General features: G+C 41.5%; 1 long non-coding RNA gene across 1 annotated transcript in view; it reads right to left on the reverse strand.

Annotated features, from left to right (window-relative positions):
* The window catches only part of LOC122432600, an 85154-nt gene that overhangs the window by 33368 nt on the left and 24408 nt on the right, over window positions 1-27378 (reverse strand). The window contains exon 2 of the long non-coding RNA XR_006266888.1: window positions 15710-15905. This is a non-coding gene — a long non-coding RNA (uncharacterized LOC122432600). The remainder of the gene's footprint in view (window positions 1-15709; window positions 15906-27378) is intronic.

Below are 27378 nucleotides of genomic sequence, written 5' to 3' on the forward strand. Positions count from 1 at the left end.
CTGAATGAGACAACATATTTGAATCTCCTAGCCCCACACTTAACATATACAGTAAGAAGAACTGAATATTTATTTCCTTTTCTTTGTCCTCTGTCCTCTGTGGAGAGAGAGAGACAGAGGCAAGTCAAACCTTTCCTTGAGCAACAAAATATAAAGAAACTATATGGGTCTAAAAATAACTGTGCACATGTGCAGTTGGGGCAAATTATGGGGAAACAGATATGAAAAGACCAAAAAAAAAAAAAAAAAATCCTGATTGCGACTTCTGAAGAGCCAGGAGCAGAAACTGGGTGTTGGGAGCAAAAGCAGGGTACTGCACCTGGCCCCTGCACTCAGCACCACCAACGGGGTGGCAAGCCCCCTAAGCCACCCCTGCAGCCCAACCCCTGGACACACCCCTACCCTCACCCCATATAAAGAACAAGTTCATCACCCTCCACCCCTGCCTTGGGGGCTAGCCCAGCGAGCAAGGGAAATTGTTTTTTCTCAGTTCCCCTACTGCAGTAGGGGCCCCAATAAAGCCTTGCCTGGGGAAAAAAAAAAAGAGGCAGGAGTGAAGAACACAGATATAGATAGTTGTGAGTCTCAGACAGAAGGCTTTGTCCCACCTATTTGACTTCAGAGAATGTGATCTCTCCTCTGCCTACACTGACGGAATTAAACCGAATAACCACAGAAAATCTGATCACTGTGTTTGATGTAGGAATGAGAGTGCAGATCTTTCAGATAAAAGCTGCCGGAGGAATTTCTTTGAGGTCAGAAGCTGGAGAAGAGCTTTGCCTCCCATGAGACTGGGCTTGCTCTGGTCTTAGGTATAACTGATCATCCTACATTCTTTACGTATCCTGGGCTTCATAGCTGTGTTTTGGGTACCAATTTCCCACCTAGCTTCATCTTAATCTTCCCCTTTATGTCCTTTATCTTTCACCCACTGCTCTTCTTGATTTCCTTGCTTATTTTCTGCATTATTGTATGCTGGGTACTGTTGAGAACAGCCTTGTCCCTATTTGATTACTTTGTTGACTAATTAAAACTCCCCAGAGTTCTGCACCAGGCTTGTCCCTTGCACGCCCAATGGGAACACTGGAGGCTTGTCAGCACTAACAGCCACAGTCTGGCCTCAGGAACAAAGGGAAGCTCTGTTGCTTCCATAGCCGTGGCCGGTCCCAGCCCAGAATAAGGAGCGACTTGGGCTGGACTTTCCAGAACCCTGGAAAAACAGCCGCCCATCTGCCAAGAACATAAAAGCCAAGTCACTTGTCTTCTCACTTGTCTGTCCAATTAGAGACATTGCTTTATAAATATTTTTCTAAAAATGTTCCTGTCTACCCTCTTCTAGAATAATACCTGATATTGTCAACTCTGTGGAGTTCCTTGGAGAGCATGCAGGATCCAACAGGATATGAAAAACTCTCCTTTAATGCTTTCTTTTAGAAAAAAATGTCTTCTTAAATCCTGGAATTACTTTTGAAGGACACCATTAGAATACCATAATGGCGGGGGGGGGGGAGAATAAGGACAAATAAGAGGTTTTTTTCCAATTAAAGTTGTGTATTTGTGCCTCAATATATTCAAATAACCCATAAATTATTAACCAGCTGGGAAAATTTCCAAGTGCTGCATCAAAACATACAACACCAGAAGGCATTCACCAAAACACGTTCTATTTATCGAACGTTGTTTACTATTTCTTGGCAGTTTTGTCTTTGGGGATGCTGTTGGAAGTCTCCTTAACGTATACACTGTTGAGGGGAAAGATCTTTGTTTGGGTTTTTCAAATGAAAGACTGGCACACACCCAAAGGCAAGTGTGTTCACTTCAGATCCCTAGAGAGATCAAAGCAAAGTATTCAGCGGCAAATTCACCTATGCAGAGTCTTGCGATTTGTCAAATCAGTTCAGGACTGTGATTTAGTGGTAAGGATTAGACCTGGAAAGCTCTGGTATGATATGATGAAATTCTGAGATTAAAATACTGTGAGTGTGAAGCAAAGAATAGATATGAGTAGAGAAGAAAATAGGAAGAGTAGGAAGATCCCCTGGAGGAGGGCTCAGCAACCCAGTCCAGTATTCTTGCCTAGAGAATTCCTATGGACCACCTGTCGCAAAGAGTTGGACACGACTGAAGTGACTTAGCACAGTAGAGAAGAAAATTCATGGTATTTAAGAGGTGAGTTGGTGTTGTCCATTCTTGGCAGCATTGAATATTTCTTTTTATCCTAAAATCCTTTAGTTTGTTAATCTGAAAGATAGAAAGAGTGGAGGAAGAATGAGAAATACAGGAGATTCTATTCTGTATGTCCAAGAGTACTTTTTATCATCTACAAATATAAAGACCCAGCTTTCAAAACCACACACAATTATGGGTTTGAACCACAATTGTGAACCCTTTTATGTGTGAAATTGTGAATTTATAGCTCTTTTTATTGATTTTTTTTTAAGATGAGCATTTTATTGAAGGCTTACTTAATAAAGAATGAGACCATAGAATGAGGAAAACAGTTGGGAAAAACAGACCCACTAAGATCTCACGAGTGACTGGACATGACCTTGACTTTGCAATGGAGTCTCAGAGATGATCACAATCTCAGTGTGTTAAAAATCACAGGGAAAACAGCCATTCCAGTGAATGACCTGGGTATCTGTGCTGGGCACAAAAATTTAATGCATGCCCGTGTCTATAGGGGGGTACTTCAGTGGTTGTTTCTACAAAAGTAACCCAGAATCCCAGATGTCTATCTTGGTCTAGAGGCCTGTGAAAGAGTCTGGGGTACCCAAAGTGCAGGTACAAAAAGCAAAGATGGGCAGATTCTTGGTGGTGGTATCCACCAGCATCTTTTGCATCCCCTCAACACCAATCTCCCTCACAAGCTGGGCGAAGGCCCGTGCGGGATTCTTGGGGCACTGAATGCCACAATGCACAGGGAATAGCTCTAGCCAAGCATTTGGATGACTTTTTCTATATTAATCCTCATTTCTTGGAGAGACTTAAGTCCAATGAGGTTGAAAGTACTTGCCCACATGCACCTGGAGCAAGGCAATGGCCAAGAATTTATTAAAACCTATGAATTACATATTCCAGGCCCATGAATAAATGTTCAAAAGGGCTGTTCTTCTCTGTAGGGCAGTACCTTAGAGTGAATAGTCCCATAATATAGAATCATATAATTTTTATTCTAACATAGAGAGGCATAAATGGAAAATATTCCCAAGTCTTTTTTTAAGGAAAAAAAACACATGAGAGCATCTAAAGCTGTTTTTTAATTTTACAAATCCAGAGTATAATAATAGCTTTATTACAATATTTCATTACCACTCACATTTCCAAGAAACATCGTCCTACTTAACCTCAGGGCACTTGAAAGAGGCAGAGTCCCGTTCTGTCTAGAACACTTGAGGAACACTTTCTTTGGGGATACTTGCTATGTCATCTGAAGATTTACATTTCAAAAATAACCATTGCATTGTACTCAATTAATAGCGTGCATGCATGCTAAGTGACTTCAGTTGTGTCCGACTCTTTGCAACCTTATGGATTGTAGCCTGCCAGGCTCCTCTGTCCATGGGATTCTCCAGGTAAGAATACTAGACTGGGTTGGCAAGCCTTCCTCCAGGAGATCTTTCTGACCCAGGAATCAAACCTGTGTCTCTTAAGTCTCCTTCATTAGCAGGTGAGTTCTTTACCACTAGCGCCACCTGGGAAGCCCCAATTAACAGCAACCACATTGTATAATATTAATAACACTCAAATGTACTTGCTCTATGCTATCCCTAACACAGAATTGTAAAATGGAGATAAACACTTGTAATTCAGCCTTCCTCATCTCCTACCTTATTTCTCATTACATGAAAGCAGTGCCAATTTTCTCTGAACAACAGACCTAAGAATACTTTTCTTTTATACTTCCCCAAGGAGCACATTTCGCAAGAAACAGAGTTATATCCACCAAGAGCAATTTGTGTACCTAATGCACACAGAAATGCTCAGCCTGCAGAACCATCTTTAGCATTCGATCACACACTTTGTTCTTAACAAGCACTCCTTGGCCCCACAAAAGGAAATAACTGTACTTCTTCTTCATTCACTTTAAATTAATTTATCCTTGGGGGTCACAGGACTGCCAGGTTAGCAGCCCTAGAATCTAACATCATAATTGTACTAAACCATAGCCTTACAAGCCTCCTTTAACAATCACTTTTTAAAAATTATTATTCTCTCCCAATCCTGGAGTTTAGAAAATAGGCAATGAGGGGCGACATCTAACCAAGCTAGACCTAGAGGTTGATTCCTAAGTTATACAAGACAGGACACAGAGATTATATACTTATTATACATATTTATCTGAATAATTAACAGATACTTACAAAGTATAATTAGGTTATGTTATTACGAGTGATCTGAATTAAACAAAATTAATTGAAGAAAATATTAATAAAACCACAATCTTCCCTAGAGTTTGCTAATATTGGTGGATTTGAATCCATTGTGTCTTTTTGCTTGTGTCTACTTCAGAAATGTATTCAACAAAGATAATAAGGTGTGCTGTGCTGTGTTTAATCACTCAGTCATGTCCAGCTCTTTGTGACCCTATAGACTGTAGCCCGCCAGGCTCCACTGTCCATGAGCTTCTCCAGGCAAGAACACTGGAGTGGGTTGCCATGCCCTCCTCCAGGGGATCTTCCCAACCCAGGGACCAAACCACAGTCTCTCACATTGCAGGCGGATTCTTTACCATTGAAGCCACCAGAGAAACCCAATAATTTAGTATAATCTGAAGTAAACAAAAAAATGAAACTTATGGAGATTTGAGAGATCCAGATGATGCCACAGATTTGAAGTGGCAGCTCTAAAAGTTACGAAGCAACCAACATTTTAAAAAGAGATTTATTTTTGGCTTCACTGGGTCTTAGTTGCTGTGCACAGGCTTTCTCTAGTTGCAGTCCATGTCCTTCTCTTGTTTTGGAGCATGGGCTCTATAGCCTGTTCTCAGTAATTGTGGCACATGGGTTTAGTTGCCCTGTAGCATGTGGAATCTTCCCGGACCAGGGATCAAACCCATGTCCCCTGTATTGGCAGGCGGATTCTTAACCACCAGACTACCAGGGAAGTCCCAGGAACCAACATTTTTAAGCAGTTACTCTACGCCAACTCATGTGCTGATACTGTACACTTCAGTCAGTTCAGTTCAGTCGCTCAGTCGTGTCCAACTCTGCGACCACATGGACTGCAGCACACCAGGCCTCCCTGTCCATCACTCATTACTCAAACTCATGTCCATTGAGTCGGTGATGCCATCCAACCACCTCATCCTCTGTCGCCCCCTTCTCCCGCCTTCAATCTTTCCCAACATCAGGGTCTTTTCCAATGAGTCAGCTCTTTGCATCAGGTGGCCAAGTACTGGAGTTTCAGCTTCAACATTAATCCTTCCAATGAATATTCAGGACTGATTTCTTTTAGGATGGATTGGTTGGATCTCCTTGCAGTCCAAGGGACTCTCAAGAGTCCTCTTCAACACCACAGTTCAAAAGCATCAATTATTCAGTGATCAGCTTTCTTTATAGTCCAACTCACATCCATACATGACTGCTGGAAAAACCATAGCCTTGACTAGACAGACCTTTGTTGGCAAAGTAATGTCTCCACTTTTTAATATGCTGTCTAAAGGTTGGTCATAACTTTCCTTCCAAGGAGTAAGCGTCTTTTAATTTCATGGCTGCAGTCACCATCTGCTGTGATTTTAGAGCCCAAAAGAATAGTCTCTCACTGTTTCCATTGTTTCCCCATCTATTTCCCATGATGTGATGGGACCAGATGCCATGATCTTAGTTTTCTGAATGTTGAGCTTTAAGCCAACTTTTTCACTCTCCTCTTTCACTTTCATCAAGAGGCTCTTTAGTTCTTCTTCACTTTCTGCCATAAGGGCACTGTACATTTACTGTCTTATTTAATATCCACAACAGCCTGATGAAATAAATTCTGCCTCCTTCAAGTACACTGTAATTGTTACAGAGTAGAATTTGAAATTCATGGATGTGAAGTCAATTAAATTACCCAAGATCACACATATTTACAGGTGGTGAAGCTAGGTTCCAAAGTATGTCCTTCCCACTACTTGAAGCAACTCTCAAACACTGTATTCTCCCTTCTCCACTAAATCCATGCTGTGGTGGGCGTCAGAGAATGGGTCCAGCTGGCAGAGTAGACTTGGGGTTCAGGCAGGAAGATCAGGATCCATGGGTGCTGGGATTCACATACTCAGCTGAGCCCCTAAAACTTTGTTTGACCCGAGTCAAATCCAAGAAATCACACAGTAAAGTACTTCTCCTGGGGCCAAACGAAGCCCAGAAAAACTGTTTTTTTGTGTGTGTGGTTACCATCAGAGCCCATTACAGAGTCCAGGAACAATTACAGGAATTAGAGGCTGTGTTGAGCAGAAAGAATAGCCATTTACAGGGTCAGACTGTGCTCATCGGAGAAAGATGATTGCTGAGCAAAGCGGAGAGGACACTGAACGAACCCAAAGTCAGAACAGAGAGATCCGAGCTGGCCTGAGCCGGCCACCTGCTGCTCTGGTAGGTACCCAGGGAGCAGTCACTTTTTGAAGTGAGGGCTTCAAACTCTGTCCTTACTTGACCTTCATTTCAAATGCCTTTCACCCTAGCAGGCTGAGAAGCTGCCTGGGTCCTCCCAGTATTCGGTGACTCTGGAGAGAGCAGTGCAGGGAACTCTGAATGTTACTTTGAACCTTTGTGTCCAAAAGGTTGAGCACTCTATGGAGATCATAGGAAGGACTCAATAAATATGTGTGGAAGGCAGGAAGGTAAGCAAAAGGTGAGTGGGCCAGATTCAAGTACCACTAGCAAGCCATTCAAAACAAGCCCTGGGTCCACGGCTGTGTCCAGAAAGGACAGAAAGAGACACAGCCGAGCTCCAGCTGCGGGATGGCAACCATCAGGAAAGACACTGGGACCTCGGCCACCGGGGAGGTGGGTAGTGAACCTCTCCAGTCACAGAGAAGGCCTGAGGGGACTGCCCTGGCAGTCCAGTGGTTAAGACTTCACCTTCCAATGCAGGGGGCGGTGGAGGTTCGATCCCTGGTTGGGGAGCTCAGATCCCACATGCCTCGTGGTCAAAAAACCAAAAAATAGAACAGAAGAAGTATTGTAACAAATTGAATAAGGACTTTAAAAATGGCCCACATTTAAAAAAAATCTTCAAGACAAAACAAGCAAGCAAAGAGGGGCTGAATGGCAAACCCATTCGGTAGTGAGAATGAGGAATACATCCTGCCTCCGAGGAACTGGAAAATCAAGGATGACCTCAAACACCAAGACACAGGAAGGAGGCGAGACCAGGGCGTCAGGGTAGGGAGGTATTGAGAATAGCAGGACTAGTAACCCCAAACCTTGACCAGGATACTCCCCCAACCAGGGTCATTGTCAGTCTGGGGTAGAGTTGAACCCGCACAAGCGGCTCCGTACTCTTCACAGAGAATGTTCACGGTCGGTCAGAAATGGAAACCTACCAGGCTACTGTACGTCTTTCTGGTGACTGGTTATGAGTCATGCATTCTGCTCCTGTGGATAGCTCCTCCCCAGCTTGGTAGAAAAGATCTCCCTGTCCTGTTCTTCATTTATTTATTTATTTATTTTGAAGAGAGAAAAGACAAAGGATGTTAATGAACTGTTACCTGGAGAAATAAGTGGTGGGGAAGTTCATCCATCAGAACAATTCTTTTAGGGAAGTGTGATGGAAGGAAACAGAGTAACCCTTAATGAAGAGGCATGATGTTTCAGCTCAACAATACCCTATCAATCCAGCCCATGGCTGTATATGATATTTCAGCTCCCAGTGTGGGGCTATTTGCCCCCTACTAAGATCATGGCATCTGGTCCCATCACCTCATGGGAAATAGATGGGGAGACAGTAGAAACAGTGTCAGACTTTATTTTTTTGGGCTCCAAAATCACTGCGGATGGTGACTGCAGCCATGAAATTAAAAGATGCTTACTCCTCGGAAGGAAAGTTATGACCAACCTAGATAGCATATTAAAAAGCAGAGACATTACTTGCCAACAAAGGTCCATCTGCTCAAGGCTATGGTTTTTCCAGTGGTAATGTATGGATGTGAGAGTTGGACTGTGAAGAAAGCTGAGCACGGAAGAATTGATGCTTTTGAACTGTGATGTTGGAGAAGACTCTTGAGAGTCCCTTGGACTGCAAGGAGACCCAACCAGTCCATCCTAAAGGAGATCAGTCGTGGGTGTTCATTGGAAGGACTGATGATGAAGCTGAAACTCCAATACTTTGGCCACCTGATGCAAAGAGTTGACTCATTGGAAAAGACCCTGATGCTGGGAGGGGTTGGGGGCAGGAGGAGAAGGGGACGACAGAGGATGAGATGGCTGGATGGCATCACCAACTCGATGGGCATGAGTTTGAGTAAACTCCGGGAGTTGGTGATGGACAGGGAGGCCTGGTGTGCTGCGATTCATGGGGTCGCAAAGAGTCGGACATGACTGAGCGACTGAACTGAACTGAACTGAACTGAGCATCTCCAGGGATGGAGGAGCCTGGTGGGCTGCCGTCTACGGGGCCGCACGGAGTCGGACACGACTGAAGCGACACAGCAGCAGCAGCGTCCTTTACTATTCCCAGCGTAGTACACTCTGTACATTCTTTACAATTTTATTTTTATCTCTAACGCTATAAACTCCAAGGGACTAGATACCATGTGTACTTTTTTTTAATCTCTGTATCCCCAGAACCCAGTTCTGTGCCTGCGATGCTCAATAAGTAACAATTGGGTGGATGAATAAATACATGAGTGAATGAATAAAGATCAAGAATTTATCTCCAGTTTCAATTACAGAGAAGAGAAAATTTTAGTTTCACTCTTTTTTTAAAAATAATTTTTATTTATTTATTTATTTTTGGCCATGCTAGGTCTCCATTGCTACATAGGCTTTTCTCTAGTTGGGGTGAGAGGGGGCTACTCTAGCTGTGGTGTGCAGACTTCTCATTGTGGGGGCTTCTCTTGTTTCCGAGCACAGGCTCTAGGGTGGGTGGGCTTCAGCAGTTTCAGCACACGGGCTCAGTATTCTGGCTCCCAGGCTCCAGAGCTCAGGCTCTGGAGTTGTGGCACATGCGGTTAGTTGCTCTGAGGCAAGAGGGATCTTCCCGAATCAGGGATCAAACCTGTGTCTCATGCACTGGCGGGTGGATTCTTTACCATTGAGCCACCAGGGAAGCCCTAGAGAAAATCTTAGAGACAGGTGAAGCAGAGATAGTGTTGCTTCTAAGCTTCTGCTTGGAAGGCTCCTGAAGGCCGCACTGCAACAACCTGTAATCTCTCTCAACACAGAATTTGGTGCTGGAAGTCCAAAACTGACAAGAAAAGAATGGAAATGGATGACAAGATGTCCGCAATAACTTAACAGTAATTTCTAGGTCACTTGCAAATGATTACCGTTAATAATTACCAACTTATATTGGGCTCTTTCTATTTTCAGAGCACTTTGCAGTCACTAGTTTGTTATTTCTCACAACATTGCTATGAGGTAGATCATCATTATTATCGCATTACAGATGCACTAAGGATGTCAAGTTGGATTTAACTGACCCAGGGATGTAGCTATTCTTAGTGGTTCATTTGCCCCTCTGCTTTCTGTTCTTAAAAATCTACTGATGCTGCCTAGAGGGTGATGCTGCTAAACTGCAATTTAGAAAAAAAAAAAAAACATTGCAGACAACTGCAGCGAATCACAGGAGCAGAGTAGGTACTAAATTTTTGAAAGGTAAGAGGTGCCAGAGAAAAGCTTCGATGTAGTCTAGAAGTGCACGCACTAGCTTCCCATCATTTTCCAAAAACTTCCTTTTCTCTTTAAGGTGACTGTCACCTTGAAAATACTGATTTAATTTAACATGTATAGGTTTGAAAGCAGTTAAACAATATGGCCTCAAAATGCTCAGGCAGCTTTCCAATCCATGATAGAGCTGAGTCTGGGGACCAAATTGTTTTATTCATGTAGGAGCAAATAATGTTCACTCCAAGGACTAAAACTAACAGGATCAAAGGCTGGAAACAGTATTGCCCAAAAAAGCTAGTGAATCTGGAGAGCAGCACTTCAACTATTGGAATGATATGTCTTCAGATTCAAGGAGAGAGCTTTAACTACATGTCTATGGGAGGTTTTTCCTTCCTTCCATTGTTTGGCTTTCCATTTGTCCACCTGTAGAGAGTTCTCACGGAGAAAGCAATGGCACCCCACTCCAGTACTCTTGCCTGGAAAATCCCATGGATGGAGGAGCCTGGTGGGCTGCAGTCCACGGAGTTGCTAAGAGTCGGACACGACTGAGAGACTTCACTTTCACTTTTCACTTTCAAGCACTGGAGAAGGAAATGGCAACCCACCCCAGTGTTCTTGCCTTGAGAATCCCAGGGACGGGGAAGCCTGGTGGGCTGCTGTATATGGGGTCACACAGAGTCGGACACGGGGAAGCGACTTAGCAGCAGCAGCAGAGAGTTCTCAACAAGCACTGAAATTGTTCTTGCTGTGAGATGAATTGTGTCACTCAAATAAGATATGTTGGAGTCCTAACTCCCAGCCCCTCAGATTGTGACCTTATTGGGATACAAGGTCTTTGTAGAAATAATCATTTAAAATGAAGTTGTTATGGTGGAGCCTAATCCAATATGACCGGTGTCCTTACAACAAAGGAGAAGGTTGAACACGGAGACAGACAGGCAAAGAGGGAAGAAGACCAGGTGAAGACAAAAGACTAGAGTGATGCATCTACAAGCCAAGGAACACTAAGGACTGTTAGCAAACCAGAGGCTACAAAGAGACAGGGAGGGAACCTACCCCTACAGGTTTCAGAGGATGCACAATCCTGCTGAGGTCTTGATTGCAGACTTCTAGTCCCCAGAACTCTGAGACAATAAATTTCTGTTTTTCTCAGTCACCCAGTTTGTGATAATTTGTCATGGCAGGTCTAGAGAACTAATGCAGTTCTAGTGATAGATTAATCTCAAAAGAAGATGAAAAATGACATACTGTCCAAGGCACTGCCCAGTATCCAATTCTTCTTATTTTTTTTAATAAATAATTTATTTATTTGGCTGCATTGGGTCTTGGTTGTAGCATGCAGAATCTTTAGTTGTGGCAGGTAAGATCTAGTTCCCTGAACAAGGATAGAACCCAGGCCCCCTGCATTGAGAGTGTGGAGTCTTAGCCACTGGACCACCAGGGAAGTCTGTATTCAATTCTTCTCTGGGTAAGTCACTTCTTACTATATAATAAATTGGGTGTGCAAGAGATGATCTCCATCCTCCAGACCAATGGGCAACATTTCCAGTTGTTACATTAACAGTGTTATAATTATGGCCACAGTTCTACACCATAGAAGCTGTGTGAGTCGCTCAGTCCTGTCTGACTCTTTGGGACCCCATGGACTGTAGCCCGCCAGGCTCCTCTGTCCAGGGGAATTCTCCAGGCAAGAATGCAGAGTGGGTTACCATGCCCTCCTCCAGGAGATCTTTCCAACCCAGGGACCAAACCCAGATCTCCCACAATGCAGGCAGATTCTTCACCAACTGAGTCACCAGGGAAGCCCAATTACTATCTAAAAAAATAAGGCTTTTGTACTTAGTTTCTTAGGGATCCTCATTTGAAAACACATGCTTTTGGTTCCATAAAAGACAATAGGGAGAAAGGTGAATGGTATAATGTAATCTATCACCACTATGGAGAAAGTATTTTAATGTATTTCTTCCTAGTATCCATCCATCACAAGCAATTTTTTAAAGCACAGTAAATCAAATTCAAATAATGTTGAAGAAAAGAAATAACAAAAAGGGGAAATGAATGAATAGAAAATACAAAACAAAAAAATCAACAATGTCAAAAGTTGGTTCACATTTAAATGTGACAGATACTGAGTACAACTGATAAGAAAAAGAGAGATAAGATACAAACTGTGAATATTGGAAATGGAATAGGGACATTACTGTAGATTAAACAGATGCTAAAATCTGATAAGATATTATAGATAACATTATGCCAACAAATTGACAATTTAGATAAAATATATACATTCAAAGAAAAACACAATTTAATAAATTGACAGAGAGATAAATTAAAAATTTTTTAAATGTATCTATTAAGCAAATTGAATCTGCAGTTTAAAACTCTCTCACAAGGAAAACACTAGGGCTCTATGGTCTTGTTAGTAAATTCAGGAGTAACACCAGTCTTAAAAAACCGTCCATAGAATTTAAGAGCAAAAGCCGTCTTTAACTCGTTTTGTGAGGTCAGCATAACCTAACAATGACATTACAAGAAAGGAAAACTACAAGACGATATTTCTCATGAGCATTAGTGCTAAAATCCTAAACAACATGCTAGCCAAGACCCCAAGACCTCTATAGAAAACCATAAAGTACTTTCACAAAAATTAAAGTGGTCCTAAATAAATAGATAAACCATATTCACCTATTAGAAAACTTGCTATTATAAAAATAGAAATTCTAGGGAATTCCCTGGCAGGTCACTGGTTTGGACTCCTTGCTTTCACTGCTGAGGATAGGAGTTCGATTCCTGGTCCAGGAACTAAGACCCACAAGCTTCGTGGTGTGGCCAAAAAGAAAAAAGAATTTCTCACACAAATAGATATATAGATTCAAGGAAATACCAGTCAAAATCCCAGAAGGTTTATTTCTGTGAAAATATACTCTAAAGTTTAGAAGAATAAAGGAATAGCCAAGACAACCTTGAAGAAGAAAGTTGTAGGATTTCCCTCCTAAATGCCAAGACTTAATACAAAGCTGGAATAGTTAAAACAGCATGCCATTGGCACAAGGATGGATAAATAATTGGACTGCTGGAAGTGGATAGAAATAGCAAATAAACACAAGAAAAGATGCTCAAAATCACTCATTATTAGAGAAATGCAAATCAAAACTACAGTGAGGTATCAGTGCTGGAGATGCTCCAACAATAAATGCTGGAGAGGGTGTGGAGAAAAGGAAATCCTCTTGCATTGTTGGTGGGAATGTGCAATTGATACAGCCACTATGGAAGACAGTACGGAGATTCCTTAAAAAACTAGGGATAAAACTACCATATGACCCAGCAATCCCACTACTGGGCATATATCCTGAGGAAACCATAATAGAAAAAGACACATGTACCCCAATGTTCATTGATTGCAGCACTATTCACGATAGCTAGTACATGAAAGCAACCTAGATGTCCATCCACAGATGAATGGATAAAGGAGCTGTGGTACATATACACAATGGACTACTACTCACTCATAAAAAGGAACACATTTGACTCAGTTCTAATGAGGTGGATGAACCTAAAGCCGATTACACAGGGGGAATTAAGTCAGAAAGAAGTGAACAGAGAATCCAGAAATAGATAAATATAGATACTTGATTTATGACAAAGGTGACACTGCAGTACAACATGGGAAATTATGATTTTTCAATAAACTAAGTCAGTTGGATATCCATATGGAAAAACCATACTATGATTTCTGCCTCACATCATATTAAAAAAATGAAGTCTAGACTATTTCAGATTTAAATATGAAAGGCAAAACAGTAATGCTTCTAGATGAGAGAAAATCTTCATAAACTGAGGAAGCAGATTTCTCAACTGGACACAAAAAACACTGACCATAAAGATTAAAAAAAAAAAAAAGAACATACTGGACTTCAGTAAAATTAAGAATTGTGTCCATCAAAAAGCAACGCTGAAAGTGAAAAGGCAAGATTCAGAATGAGATAAATATCCATCAAAAAATAACACTGAAAGAGGAAAGGCAAGACACAGAATGGGATAAATACACACATGTATATTTAGGATGTCGAGGATATATAACTCCGAATATATAAATAATTCCTAAAATCAATAGGAAAAAATGAGCAAAGGACTTGAATATACACGTCACGAAAGACAAAAATCAAAATGGCCAATAAACATATAAAAAGTTTTTCAATGTCAGTAGTCAGCAGGGAACATAAAACCACAGTAAGATAGCACTGCTCATCCACCGCAATGGGTAACATGAAAAAGGGAGAAGTTACCAAGTGTTGGTGAAGATGCTGATGAATGCTTATATCCACTGTGGGCTGGGAATATAAATTAGCACAGCAACTTGAGTAAACTGCTTGGTGCTATCTATATGTATATCAGGATATACATACCCTGAAAGTAAAAGCTGCTCAATCGTGTCCAACTCTCTGTGACCCTATACAGTCGATGGAATTCTCCAGGCTAGAATACTGGAGTGGGTAGCCTTTCCCTTCTCCAGGGGATCTTCCCAACCCAGGGGTCAAACTCAGGCCTCTTGCATTACATACAGGTAGATTCTTAAATCAGCTGAGCTACAAGGGATGCCCAAGAATACTGGAGTGGGTAGCCTATCCCTTCTCAAGAGGATCTTCCCGACCCAGGAATCGAACCAGGGTCTCCTGCATTGCTGGCGGATTCTTTACCAACTGAGTTATCAGGAAAGCCCTAAATGCTGGAGTGGGTTGCCATTTACTTCTTCCAGGGGACCTTCCCAACCCAGGGGTCGAACTTGGGCTTCCTGCTTTGCAGGCAGATTCTTTACCACTGAGCCACCAGGAAAGCCCTATACATATCTTATGGCCTAGTGCGCTTACTCCTAGGTATACATCCAACTATAATATATACCAGCAGTTGCCAAACAGATATACAAGAATATTGAGAGTAGTGCCATTCCTAATAGCCCCCAAAATAAAACAACTTCATGTCCATCAAAATAAAATGGATAAACTGGAACACAACACAGCAATGAGAATAAACCAAATATTGTTACACACACTAACACAGACAAACCTCATAAACATATATTGAACAAAAGAAGCTAGATATTGAGTTAGCCAAAATGTTCATATGGATTTTTCCATAAGATGTTACTAAAAAGTCCAAACAGACTTTTTGGCCAAACCAATACAAAAGGGAACATACTCTACATAAATAAACTTTATGTGAAGTTTATTATATAGAGTTGAAGACTGGAAAAACGAATCACAGGTGATAGAAGGCAGGGGGCAGGGAATGAGCGGAAGAGGATCTGAACAGACTAATAGGGGAGCTGGTGATGGTATGTCCTTGATTTGAATGAAGGTATGTTATGAAAATTAATCAAGCTACATGTTGATTATTATTGCACAAACATAAAGGTTTCTGCATTTATCTGTTTATATAATTTAATACCAATTCTCCTTGAAAAATGCATCTCACTGATAGTGGGTCTTACAAAACCACTGGACTTTAAAATCTGGTGAATTCTTAGATTTAAGGGTCAAGGGAGAATGGCTGACTTACCCTTGATAGGCAAGGGGCAAGAAATGGGGCTGGGAGGATAAACTCTGGCAACACTGTGGTGGTCTCTCAATGTAATCTCAGGGATTTGAGAATGTATTCAGTGAACCCCAGAGGGTGAGATGGAACTCGGGGAGTCAATATTTACCAGATTCATGTTTACAGAAAAAAATCTTATACCAAGATCCAAAATAAATTGAAAATGGAGAGGGGAGAGAAGACACAGAGAGACTAGGTAAGATGCTGTCAAAGTAACAAGGAAAGAAATGAAAGCCTGAGATGGCAAAGAAGTAGAATGTGTGTGTTTTCACCCTGCCCATCCAGGTCTGCCCTTGATCTGGACCTACCCAGTAAACAAGAACACTGGTTATGCCTGGAAAGCTGCCACCTCTTCAGCCCAGGAGCATCTTCATGTTGATGGCTAGCAGGAGAGGGGCTGGCCCCCAGGGCAGCTGCTGTCAGACTGTTTTTATCCTGATGAGTTCTTGGGTGCTAGTTCTTGTCATGCTTCACATCTCAAGGTACATTCAAGCGTGGCATTTCCTAGGAAGTTAAAAGAGAGAGTCATGTTATCTGTTGAAAAATCACAGGACAGAAACTGCAAGAAGAAAACATCTGAGGACTACAAAGGCGGATTGATGTTTTTTGACACTAACTTCTTCAGTTGGGTAATACAGTCTGAAGTTTCAGGTAGACTGGAAAGGTTTTCTGGTCTCTTTGATGGATCTTTGCGCATAAATACCCTGTTCATGAATGGAAGGGGGATTTCTGATGTCCACAGGGCTGGAAGAATTCTTGTTATATATAAAACCATAAACAAATTACAGCATTTCCTATCCTTTTCCCCTGTTTCCAGATAGATAAATGACAGACAGACAGATAGATAGATAGATAGGTAGATAGAAAGATAGACAGAGATCTTAAGGAGTTTGTTCACATGATTATGGAAAGTTTGGCATATCCAAAATCTGCAGGGTGAGTTAGACACCCAGGAAGATAACCAAGACATCTGAACACCTGCTTTCCTTCTGGGAGTTGAGACATACAGTGCCATCCACACAGAGACTGCCTCTGTGAGCAGCTCCCAGTAAAACCTTGGGCATGGAGTCTCTAATGAGCTCCCTGGTGGACAGCATTTTGCAAGTGTCATCACAATGACGAAGTAAGCACATCCTATGCAAGTCCACTGGCAGAGGACACTTGGAAGATTGCATCTGGTCCCCCAGACTTTTATCGCATATTTCTTTTCCCTTTGCTGATTGTGCACTGCATCTTTTTCTGTAATAAATCATAATTGTGATCATGACCAGACATGGACTTCTGTGAGTCCTCCTAGTGAATCATCAAACCTGGTGGTGATCTTGAGAACCCCCAACCCAGGGTAGTACAAGAACCCATCCTATTCCTTTTCCCCACTGAACTGCACTGAAATGCGTAACGAGAGTAAATCACATATTGTATTAAAAGAACATTATAGCGGGTAATATAAAAACAGCTCAAGAGGAACTAGTGATTATATAGTATTTGGGGAATAAAAAGTACTAAAAAATACAAAGTAATGATAATAAGACAAATTATACTTTTCCATTAATTCCAAAGGGCATTTTCACTGATTTTCACAGAAAACAAATTTAATTATGTATGTCCAGCAAGAACTATTGTAAATCTTTTAAATAGATCCAGAATATTTTTAGTGAGGATAAGCACAGAGATCCATTAACCAAAGGGAAAAATGTTTAGGGACAAGTGAATGAAATTTCAAGCCTAATAGGTTTTGAAATCAATTTATTAGAATTATAAGGAAATCTTTCATGTATAATGATCTCTGGGTTTTGCTTAATAGTCACACTAATTAACTTCTCAAATTCAATAAAAGTGTAGGAAATTTACTTATGTTCAGTTCTTGACAAATAAATCATGGTAATTACATATTCACATGGCCAATGATAATTCCTCTAATTCAGTCTAATAAGCAAGTGTTCTTTTAGATAATTATTCTTTTTTAAAAAAGAAAAAAATCACATGTATAAAATGACTCTACTGATTAGGAGTTTTGAGGCTTTGTTATGATGTATGAACAAGAGTTTCTGAAATCTTCAAGTCAGTAGTAACATCCTTCCAGGTCCAGATTTAGTAAGATGTGTATTCACAGGACATTATAACACATCCAGATGTGATCTCTGGGGGGTGGGGGTTGAAGGTGTTGGGTGACTTAGAACAGGGATTTTTCAATTTCAGGTCTGCATTGACTTCTACTGTTGCTTCATGGGGAACAAGGTAATATATCAAAATCCCAGGAAAACCATAGATGATGAATATCAAAAGCCTAAGAAGTGATTAAAATCTAAGAAGTAAACCATACACCAAGCAAATTTTTCCCATCTTTTATACCACGAATAAGACTGGGATTCCATCACTTAACATATGTAATCTAAAACAGTGATTTTCAAAGTATTATTCTCAGATCATCATCACCTGGGAACTTGTTAAGAATATTAAAAAAAAAAAGAATATAAATTATTTAACAACAAAGACAAACCAATTGAAAAATGGGGAAAGGACTAAAATAGGCATTTCTGATAGATGGATAGATAGATGTAAACAGTACATATGTGCAAATTGTCAATAGGCACATGAAAAGATACTCAATATCACTAGCTGTAGTGTAAGTGCTTGACTTTCAATTCCTGAGGCATTCATTTCAAAAGATATCCGTTCTGAGTAAACACGTTGCCAGCTCTATGGCACAGTTATTAATATTAAAAAACCAACCAGATAAGGGACCAGACTGTCCCCACCCATGGTGGTCCCCTTTTGGAAAGCCCAAGGAAATGAAGATAATTGATTGAGTTATCCCTTTAAATGACCCCACTTCTCCCTTTTTTGTGCTATGATTCCTGCTCTTTTGCTTTCAATTAGTCAACGAATAGTGAATCCAAGAAACTCTAGAGACACCTCACTCTCAGACCCTAATAAAGGCAGAGCCCAAGCTCTAAACTCTCTTTTCACCCATGACCTCACTGTGGCCCTTGGTTGTGCGATATATCCTCCAGGACTTGAGTTAAAAGCATCTTCCTCAAAGTCCCCTGGTGGTTTTTGCTGAAGTATGTCCTGCGATCATAACAACCAGAAGAACTGGTCCAGTTGTAGGTAGGGTCTCCCAGTGGGAAAACGTCTATGGAGATCGCTAGGATTAACATGTGCCCAGTGAGTTCAGCAGGCATTCCAATGGAGAGCACTACTCCCAGGAGGCTTGGGACCTATGGAACATTAATCATCAGGAAAATGCAAATCAAAGTCACAGTGAAATACCAGTTCCAACCCATTAGAATGAAAATGTAAAATATTAAAAAAAAAAACTAGAAAATAGTAAAATTTGGTGAGGATGTGAATAAACAGCAACCCTTGAGCATTGCTGCTGGGAATATAAGGTGGGGCCACTCTGGAAAATGATATGGAAAAGCTAAACAGAATTATCAAATGATCTAGCAATTCTACTTCTAGGTATATATCCAAAGAAATTGAAAGCAGGAACTCAAACAGATACTTGTATATCGATCTGCATAGCAGCATTATCCACAGTAGCCAAAAGGTGGGAATGACCTAAATGTCCATTGACAGATGAATGAATAAATAAATGTAGTTTATACTTAAAATAGAATATTACTTAACTTTAAAAAGGGATTAAATTCTGATTCATGCATGTTCACGCAACATGCATGAACTTTGATCTTACTGTGTGAAGCCAGAATGAAAGGATGAAAACCAATTCCACTTAAATATGGTGCAAAGCCACAGCTGGAGACATCCAAGACAAACAGACTAGGCCTTCTCAACCTCAAAGGACAGTGAACTCTAATCTTAACATTTGAGTTCTCACCCTCTCAGTAGGCAGCAGTAGGCAGGAAGAACTGATTCATTAACAGTCATAAGCAACCCTGGGAGATCTAGAGAGTATTTGGAGAGGAGAAACCTAGGAAGAGTTGGACTTCTTAATCACCTGGCAAGTGAAAGGGTACAAATTTGGGTATAAATATGTGACCATATTTTATTGTTGCAGATCAGTAAGGCCCAGACTCTTGTGTTACAAAAGGGAAATAATAATGAGATGTGATTCTCAGCAAGGTTTTTTTTCAACTATCTTCTTACACACGTTCTTCCCATGGTACTTGTCTGCAATAAATCATAGAGGGAAAGAGTTTCGGCAGCCGATTCAATAATATCTAAATATCCCTGGCAATAGAGAAGCCAGGCATTCAAGAAAAGTAAAATAGGAAATAAAACAGGAAGAACAGAGACTTTCAAATCAGACAAACAGAGGGTGGTAGGTTCTCCAGGGGTTCCCTGGGGGCTTCATTTCTTCGTGATACTTTGAGAAGCATTGTAGCCTGTACTTGATTAATGGATGATATTAGCATTCCTGTTATATGATGGCAGTAGATCTGTGAAGGAGAAGGCAATGGCAACCCACTCCAGTACTCTTGCCTGGAAAATCCCATGGACAGAGGAGCCTGGTGGGCTGCAGTCCATGGGGTCGCTGAGTCAGACGTGACTGAGCAACTTCACTTCCACTTTTCACTTTCATGCATTGGAGAAGGAAATGGCAACCCACTCCAGTGTTCTTGCCTGGAGAATCCCAGGGACGGGGGAGTCTGGTGGGCTGCCATCTATGGGGTCGCACAGAGTCGGACACGACTGAAGCGACTTAGCAGCAGCAGCAGCAGACCTGTGAAAGGGGCTTCCCCAGTGACTCACTGGTAAAGAATCCACCTGCAATGCAGGAGATGCAGGAGATTCGGGCTCAATCCCTGGGTCGGGAAGATCCCCCACAGAAGGGAATAGCAACCCACTACAGTATCGTGCCTGCAGAATCCCACTGACAAAGGAGCCTGGTGGGCTGCAGTCCATGAGGTTGCAAAGAGTCAGGCATGACTAAAGCAACAGAACAGCAGCAACAGCAGACCCATGAAAGAAGTGCATTTAGTAAACTCTCATACTGCTTACTTACATCTGCTTTGTTTTTTAATTTTTTAATTGGAGGATAATTGCTTTACAATTTGGGGTTTTTTTAAAAAAAGATTTTAAAAATATGAACCATTTTTAAAAAGCCTTCATTGCATTTGTTACAATGGTGCTTCTGCTCTATATTTTGGGGTTTTTGTTTTTTTTTTGTCTGCGAGGCATAAGGGATCTTAGCTCCCAGATCCTATATGGGGATGAACCTGCAACCCCTGCACTGTAAGTCAAATTCTTAACCATTAGACTGCTGGGGTAGTCCCAACTTACATCTGCTTTGATTTCACAACACCCCGTAAGCACCCTGAGTATTCTCAATAGGGACCAAGAGTCACTTGATTCTCTGTTTTAATCCCATTGTCTCTGTCACTTTGGAGCACCTTCTCCTCCACTAATAATAACCACTCTTATTAGCAGATCTCTTTGGGTATCCTCTACTTCTTCAAGTCTGAATAGTGATGATTATGTATTTCCAACCTTAATCAAGGCTTAAGATATTAAGTCAGCCCAATCAATAGAAACTTCATATAATTCAAGTTGAGCACCTCTTATTTTGCTTTAGAAAAGCCGTAACGATGCTCTCGCTTCATAGAAAGGGTTGGCTGAAGTCTAAAGATTTTCAATAAGTTCAAATTGCCAGAGAGATTTGTTTCTCTGAGGGTTTGAAAGAAAAATGATGAAAAGAATTTGAGAGTACTGTATAAAGGTAATTATCCATATTAGTCAGATTTTATCCATTTTCTTTCTCTTTTTTTTTTTTCCTAAAAAACTAGAAAAGGGATCCAATAAAAACACTGAAATCTGCGAGATTTTCAGTGTCATACAAAATAACAGAACTACTATTTAATGAAGGTGTGATTCCATGAAGCTTTCAACACAGTAGAGTCGTACATACTTGCAGCCCTCTGTATATGAGGACCCATATGCAGAGGTGATAGTGGTATTAATCTGCTCTTGGGATGTAAATTAAAAATGGCAGTGCTGTAACTGCCAGTTACTGTTCAAATGTTCTGTCCAAGTTAGCGGTTGAGATGACACTCCCTAAAGATACAGATCACTGGTGTTCATAAGAACTTCTTCTCGGGTGCCCGTGGGTTGGCAAGGAGCTCATCAGGGGAGATGGTGGTGTGAATCTGGGCACTTTGCTCACAGAGTGGAAACAACGATGCTGCCTTCGATCTGCCTCTAGAAGCACGGGAGGCCTGGGAGCCCAGAGGGCAGCTCCTTCCATGATCTTAATGCCGTTAATACCACTCACCATTTAAAACAAGATCTCGGTAATCAATGATGGTGCTTCATGAATACACACCACACCTAACCGGCTGATTGGTGTTTGCTGGAGATCTGTGAGAATTTTGGTGTTGTACAAAGTAACAGAACTATTATTACTGAAGGTGTGAGTCCATGAAGCTTTAAACATAGTAGAGTTGTACGCATTTACAACCCTCTGCATGTGAGGAGTTCATTAGTAAAGTCTTATCTTTTTGTTTTTAAATTTTTGTTTTTAAATTTTTAAATTGGGGGCTAATAGCTTTACAACATTGTGGTTTGTTTGTTTTTTTTTAAGATTTTTAGTGATAGTCAAAGCATGTAATAATCTATATGGTCCAGCCACCAACCTGTCAGATGTCAACCTGACAGATGTCAGTCAACAACCATTGCAGCCCTACTACTGCTTTTTTTTTTTTTAATTATTTTATGTTGGAGTACAGATGATTAACAATGTGTGTTGTGTTAGTTTTAGGTATGTGGGAAAGTAATTTAGGTGTACATGTATCTATTATTTTTCAAATTATTTTCCTATTCAGGTTATTATAGAATATTGAGCAGAGTGCCCCATGCAGTACATCCTCGTTGGTTTTCTATTTTAAATACAGCAGTGTGTACATGTCAATTCCAGACTCCCAGTCTATCTCTCTCTTCCACCATTTCCCTCTGGTAACCACAAGTTTGTTCTCTGAGTCTGTAAGTCTGTTTCTGTTTTTTAAGTAAGTTCATTTGTATCATTTCTATTTAGATTCCACATATAAGGGATGTCATAGGATATTTCTCTCTGACTTACTTCACTCAGTATGACCCTCTCTAGGTCCATCCATGTTGCTGCAAATGGCATTATTTCATTCTTTTTAATGGCTGAGTAATATTCTATTGTATACATATAAAACATCTTACAACATCTTCTTTATGCAATCCTCTGTCAGTGGACAACTAGGTGCTTCTCTGTCCTGGCTGTTGTAAAAAGCACGACAATGAACATTAGGGTACACGTATCCTTTAGAACCATGTTTTCTTTGGATATATGCCCAGGAGTGGGATTGCTGGATCGTATGGTAGCCCTATTCTTAGTTTTTTAAGGAACCTCCATACTCTTCTCCCATAGTGGCTGCACCAATTTACGTTCCCACTAACAGTGTAGCCCGACTGCTGCTTTCAGCTGAACGGCAGTCCTGCTTATGCTGGATTCTTTAGAATCCAGGCACATTGTAGGAGATCGGCCACAGTCAGTCAGTTCAATCACTCAGTCCTGTCCGACTCTTTGCAACTCCATGGACTGCAGCACGCCAGTCCTCCCTGTCCATCACAAACTCCCGGAGTCCACCCAAACCCATGTCCGTCGAGTCGGTGATGCCATCCAACCATCTCATCCTCTGTCATCCCCTTCTCCTCCTGCCCCCAGTCTTTCCCAGCATCAGGGTCTTTTCCAATGAGTCAGCTCTTTGCATCAGGTGGCCAAAATATGGGAGTTTCAGCTTCAACATCAGTCCTTCCAAAGAGCACCCAGGACTGATCTCCTTTAGGATGGACTGGTTGGATCTCCTTGCAGTCCAAGAGACTCTCAAGAGTCTTCTCTAACACCACAGTTCAAAAGCATCAATTCTTTGGCGCTCAGCCTTCTTTATAGTCCAACTCTCACATCCATACATGACCACGGGAAAAACCATAGCCTTGACTAGACAGACCTTTGTTGGCAAAGTAGTGTCTCTGCTTTATAATATGCTGTCTAGGTTGGTCATAACTTTCCTTCCCAGGAGTAAATGTCTTTTAATTTCATGGCTGCAATCACCATCTGCAGTGATTTTGGAGCCCAGAAAAATAAAGTCAGCCACTGTTTCCACCGTTTTCCCCATCTGTTTGCCATGAAGTGATGGGACCAGATGACATGATCTTAGTTTTCTGAATGTTGAGCTTTAAGTCAACTTTTTCACTCTCCTCTTTCACTTTCATCAAGAGGCTCTTTAGTTCTTCTTCACTTTCTGCCATAAGGGTGGTGTCGTCTGCATATCTGAGGTTATTGATATTTCTCCCGGCAATCTTGATTCCAGCTTGTGCTTCCTCCAGCCCTGCATTTCTCATGATCTGTCATAGACTGATTATCAACTGCAGAACCCAAACAAGAAGACCAGATCTTCTTGAGATCTTTGACCCTAAGCATGAAAGGATACATGGAGGTAGATACAGAACAGTCAAATAAAGGACAAAAGAAAGGAGTGTAAACATTTCTCTTTAAGGTTCCCATGGAACTCTGATTTTTTGAAAGGACAGGAAGCCCCATTGTAGCAACAGTAATTCTGATCTTAAATACTTTGTGCATATTTCAGCAGAACAATTTGAAAGAAGAGATCAAATTCTACCACTAGAGAAAGAACACTGCTGGCTTTAACCACAGGGCATGATTGTACCAAATTTCCTAACAGATTTGGTGTACTGAATAGTACTCGTCTCTGTCTTACAGTAGAAGCCCAATTTCCCTTTGGTAATCAGGATCAATCATCCCAGCTGCTATAGTAACTCCCTTCTTTGCCTATTAATTCAGGGGCAAAGGGAGCCCAAAGTACTCAGGTACTAGCATTAACTTACAGTTCAATGAAATCATTAGTGTGTTTCCTGGTTGAAGTATTCCTTGCTTTGGAACTAGGACTCCCAGACTAGCAGAGCATAAGGTCACAGGGACAGGAAATAAACATTTTGCTGGTGGGTCACTAGGCATAATAGTGAATGGTGACACCTCAGTTTCCAGCCCTTGATTCCTGGACTCATGAATCCTGACTATGGGAGAAACAGCACCGAGGGGCTTTACCGGTGGCTCAGATAGTAAAGACACCGCCTGCAATGCAAGAGTCTCAGGTTTGATCCCTGGGTTGGGAAGATCCCCTGGAGAAGAAAATGGGTACCCACTCCTGTATTCTCACCTGGGAAATTCCATGGACAGAGGAGCCTGGTGGGTTACAGTCCATGGGGTCACAAAGAGTCGGACACGACTGAGCAACTAACACACACATCCTCCCACAGAATATTGCCCAAACCCTGCAAGTACTGCCACCTAACTTGTGCTGTATATCTGACCCTGTTCAAAAGATTGTTTTACAAGCCACCTGCTTTAGGACGATGGGGAACATGGTGAGACCCATGAATTCCATGAGCATGGTCCTATTGCCACACTTTATTTGGTGTGAAATGAGTTCCTTGATCAGAAGCAATGCCTATTACAACGCTGATACTATGACAGTGGGCAAGGCATTCTGTAAGACAACAGATGGCAATTTTGGCAGAAGCATTGCAAGCCGGAAAGGCAAATTTGTATCTAGAGTATCTATTCCAGTAGAAGCAAAACACTGCCCATTTTGTGATGGAAGTAGTCCAGTGTAATCAACCTGCCACCATGTACCTGGCTGATCATCCCAGACTGGTGCCATATTGGGGACTTGGTTTTAGAGTCTGCTTTGGAGAAGGAAATGGAAACCCACTCCAGTATTGTTGCCTGGAAAATCCCATGGACGGAGGAATCTGGTAGGCTACAGTCCATGGGGTAGCAAAGAGTCAGACACAACTGAACAACTTCACTTTCACTTTTCACTTGGACAGACTGGACACTCAGCAGTGATTGTAGCCAGATCAGTGTTGGTGAGTGGAAGTCTATGTTGCTGAACACAGGCTAAACCTCCATCCCTACCACCAGGGCCACTTGGTTCATGGGTCCATAGGATGATGGCAAGAGGGGCTGGGGAAAAAATTAATTAATTAATTTTTAAAAAAAGGGGGGGCTGGGGAAAGGCAGACTGGAACCCGCAGGACATGTCATCTCATCCTCTTGATTATTAAAACCCCACTAGTTAGTGAGTATTCACATGGGATACAAGTATCTCCATGTTTTTTTTTCACCCAATCACAGAGGTTTATCTATATACTAATTCTCAAGACGTCTTTGTTACTAATTTTCCAGTCATATTCCTTTTAAGTCCCTACCTATCCAGCTAAACCACCGGCCACAGTCCCTGATTGGTATGTAATTGCACATCTGGCCCTTTCTCTTTGCAAGCCCAATGAACAAGCAGGTGCACCCCTCCAAGTTTCACTTAGTGGGAGGATTTCCCTTTACCACTAAGAAAGGGGCTGCAGAGCTCTTGCGTATTGTGGTGCCTGAATCCTGTGCAGAACCATCTGTGACTCAGGCACACATTCTCTCTTCATTAGTCCATGAGGCCATAAATGCAGGCTGGGAGAAAACAATGTTAAGAGTGGAAGTGGGAGCCAAGGGCCCTTGGGCCATTTCCTGGTGTAACTAACTTGTTTCCTCAGGGCCTGCGCAAGCCTGATCGCCTCTATGCTGCTGCTTAGTCCCTTAAGTCGTGTCCAACTCTGTGGACGGGAGCCCCCCAGGCTCCAATGCGCACAGAATTCTCCAGGCAAGAGCAACGGAGTTGTCATGCCCTCCTCCAGGGGATCTTTCCAACCCAGGGATCAAACCTGTGTCTCCTACATTTCAGGCAGATTCTTTTTTAAAAAAATTTATTTATTTATTTATTTTAATTGGACGCTAATAACTTTACAATATTGTGGTGGTTTTTGCCAAACATTGACATGAATCAGCCATGGGTGTACATATGTCCTCCATCCTGAACCCCCCTCCCACCTCCCTCCCCGTCCCATCCCTCTGGGTTGTCCCAGTGCACCGGCTTTGAGTGCCCTGTTTCATGCATCGAACTTGGACTCATCATCTCTTTCACATATGGTAATATACATGTTTCAATACTAGTCTCTCAAATCATCCCACCCTCGCCTTCTCCCACAGAGTCCAAAAGTCTGTTTTTCATGTCTGTGTCTCTTTTGCTATCTCGCATATAGGGTCGTCATTATCATCTTTTCTAAATTCCATATATATGCATTAATATACTGTATTGGTGTTTTTCCTTCTGACTTACTTCACTCTGTATAATGGGCTCCAGTTTCATCCACCTCATTAGAACTGACTCAAATGTGTTCTTTTTAATAGCTGAGTAATATTCCATTGAGTATATACACCACAGCTTTTTTATCTATTCATCTGCTGATGGACATCTGGGTTGATTCCATGTCCTGGCTATTATAAACAGTGCTGCGATGAACACTGGGGTGCACGTGTCTCTTTCAGATCTGGTTTCCTCGGTGTGTATGCCCAGCAGTGGGACTGCTGGGTCATATGGCACTTCTATTTCCAGTTTTTTAAGGAATCTCCACACTGTTCTCCATAGTGGCTGTACTAGTTTGCATTCCTACCAAGTGTAAGAGGGTTCCCTTTTCTCCACACCCTCTCCAGCATTTATTGTTTGTAGACTTTTTGATAGCAGCCATTCTGACAGGCATGAGATGGTACCTCATTGTGGTTTTGTTTCGCATTTCTCTGATATGAGTGATGTTGAGCATCTTTTCATGTGTTTGTTAGTACGTCTTCTTTGGAGAAATGTCTGTTTAGTTCTTTGGTCCATTTTTGATTGGGTCATTTATTTTTCTGGTATTGAGCTGCTTGTATATTTTTAAGATTAATTCTTTATCAGTTGCTTCGTTTGCTATTATTCTCTCCCATTCTGAAGGCTGTCTTTTCACCTTGCTTATAGTTTCCTTCATTGTGCAAAAGTTTTTACGTTTATTAGGTCCCATTTGTTTATTTTTGCTGTTATTTCCATTACCCTGGGAGGTGGATCATAGAGGATCTTGCTGTGATTTATGTCAGAGTGTTTTGTCA

This window comes from Cervus canadensis, chromosome 31 (assembly GCF_019320065.1).
Source record: "Cervus canadensis isolate Bull #8, Minnesota chromosome 31, ASM1932006v1, whole genome shotgun sequence".
NCBI classification, from domain to species: domain Eukaryota; kingdom Metazoa; phylum Chordata; class Mammalia; order Artiodactyla; family Cervidae; genus Cervus; species Cervus canadensis.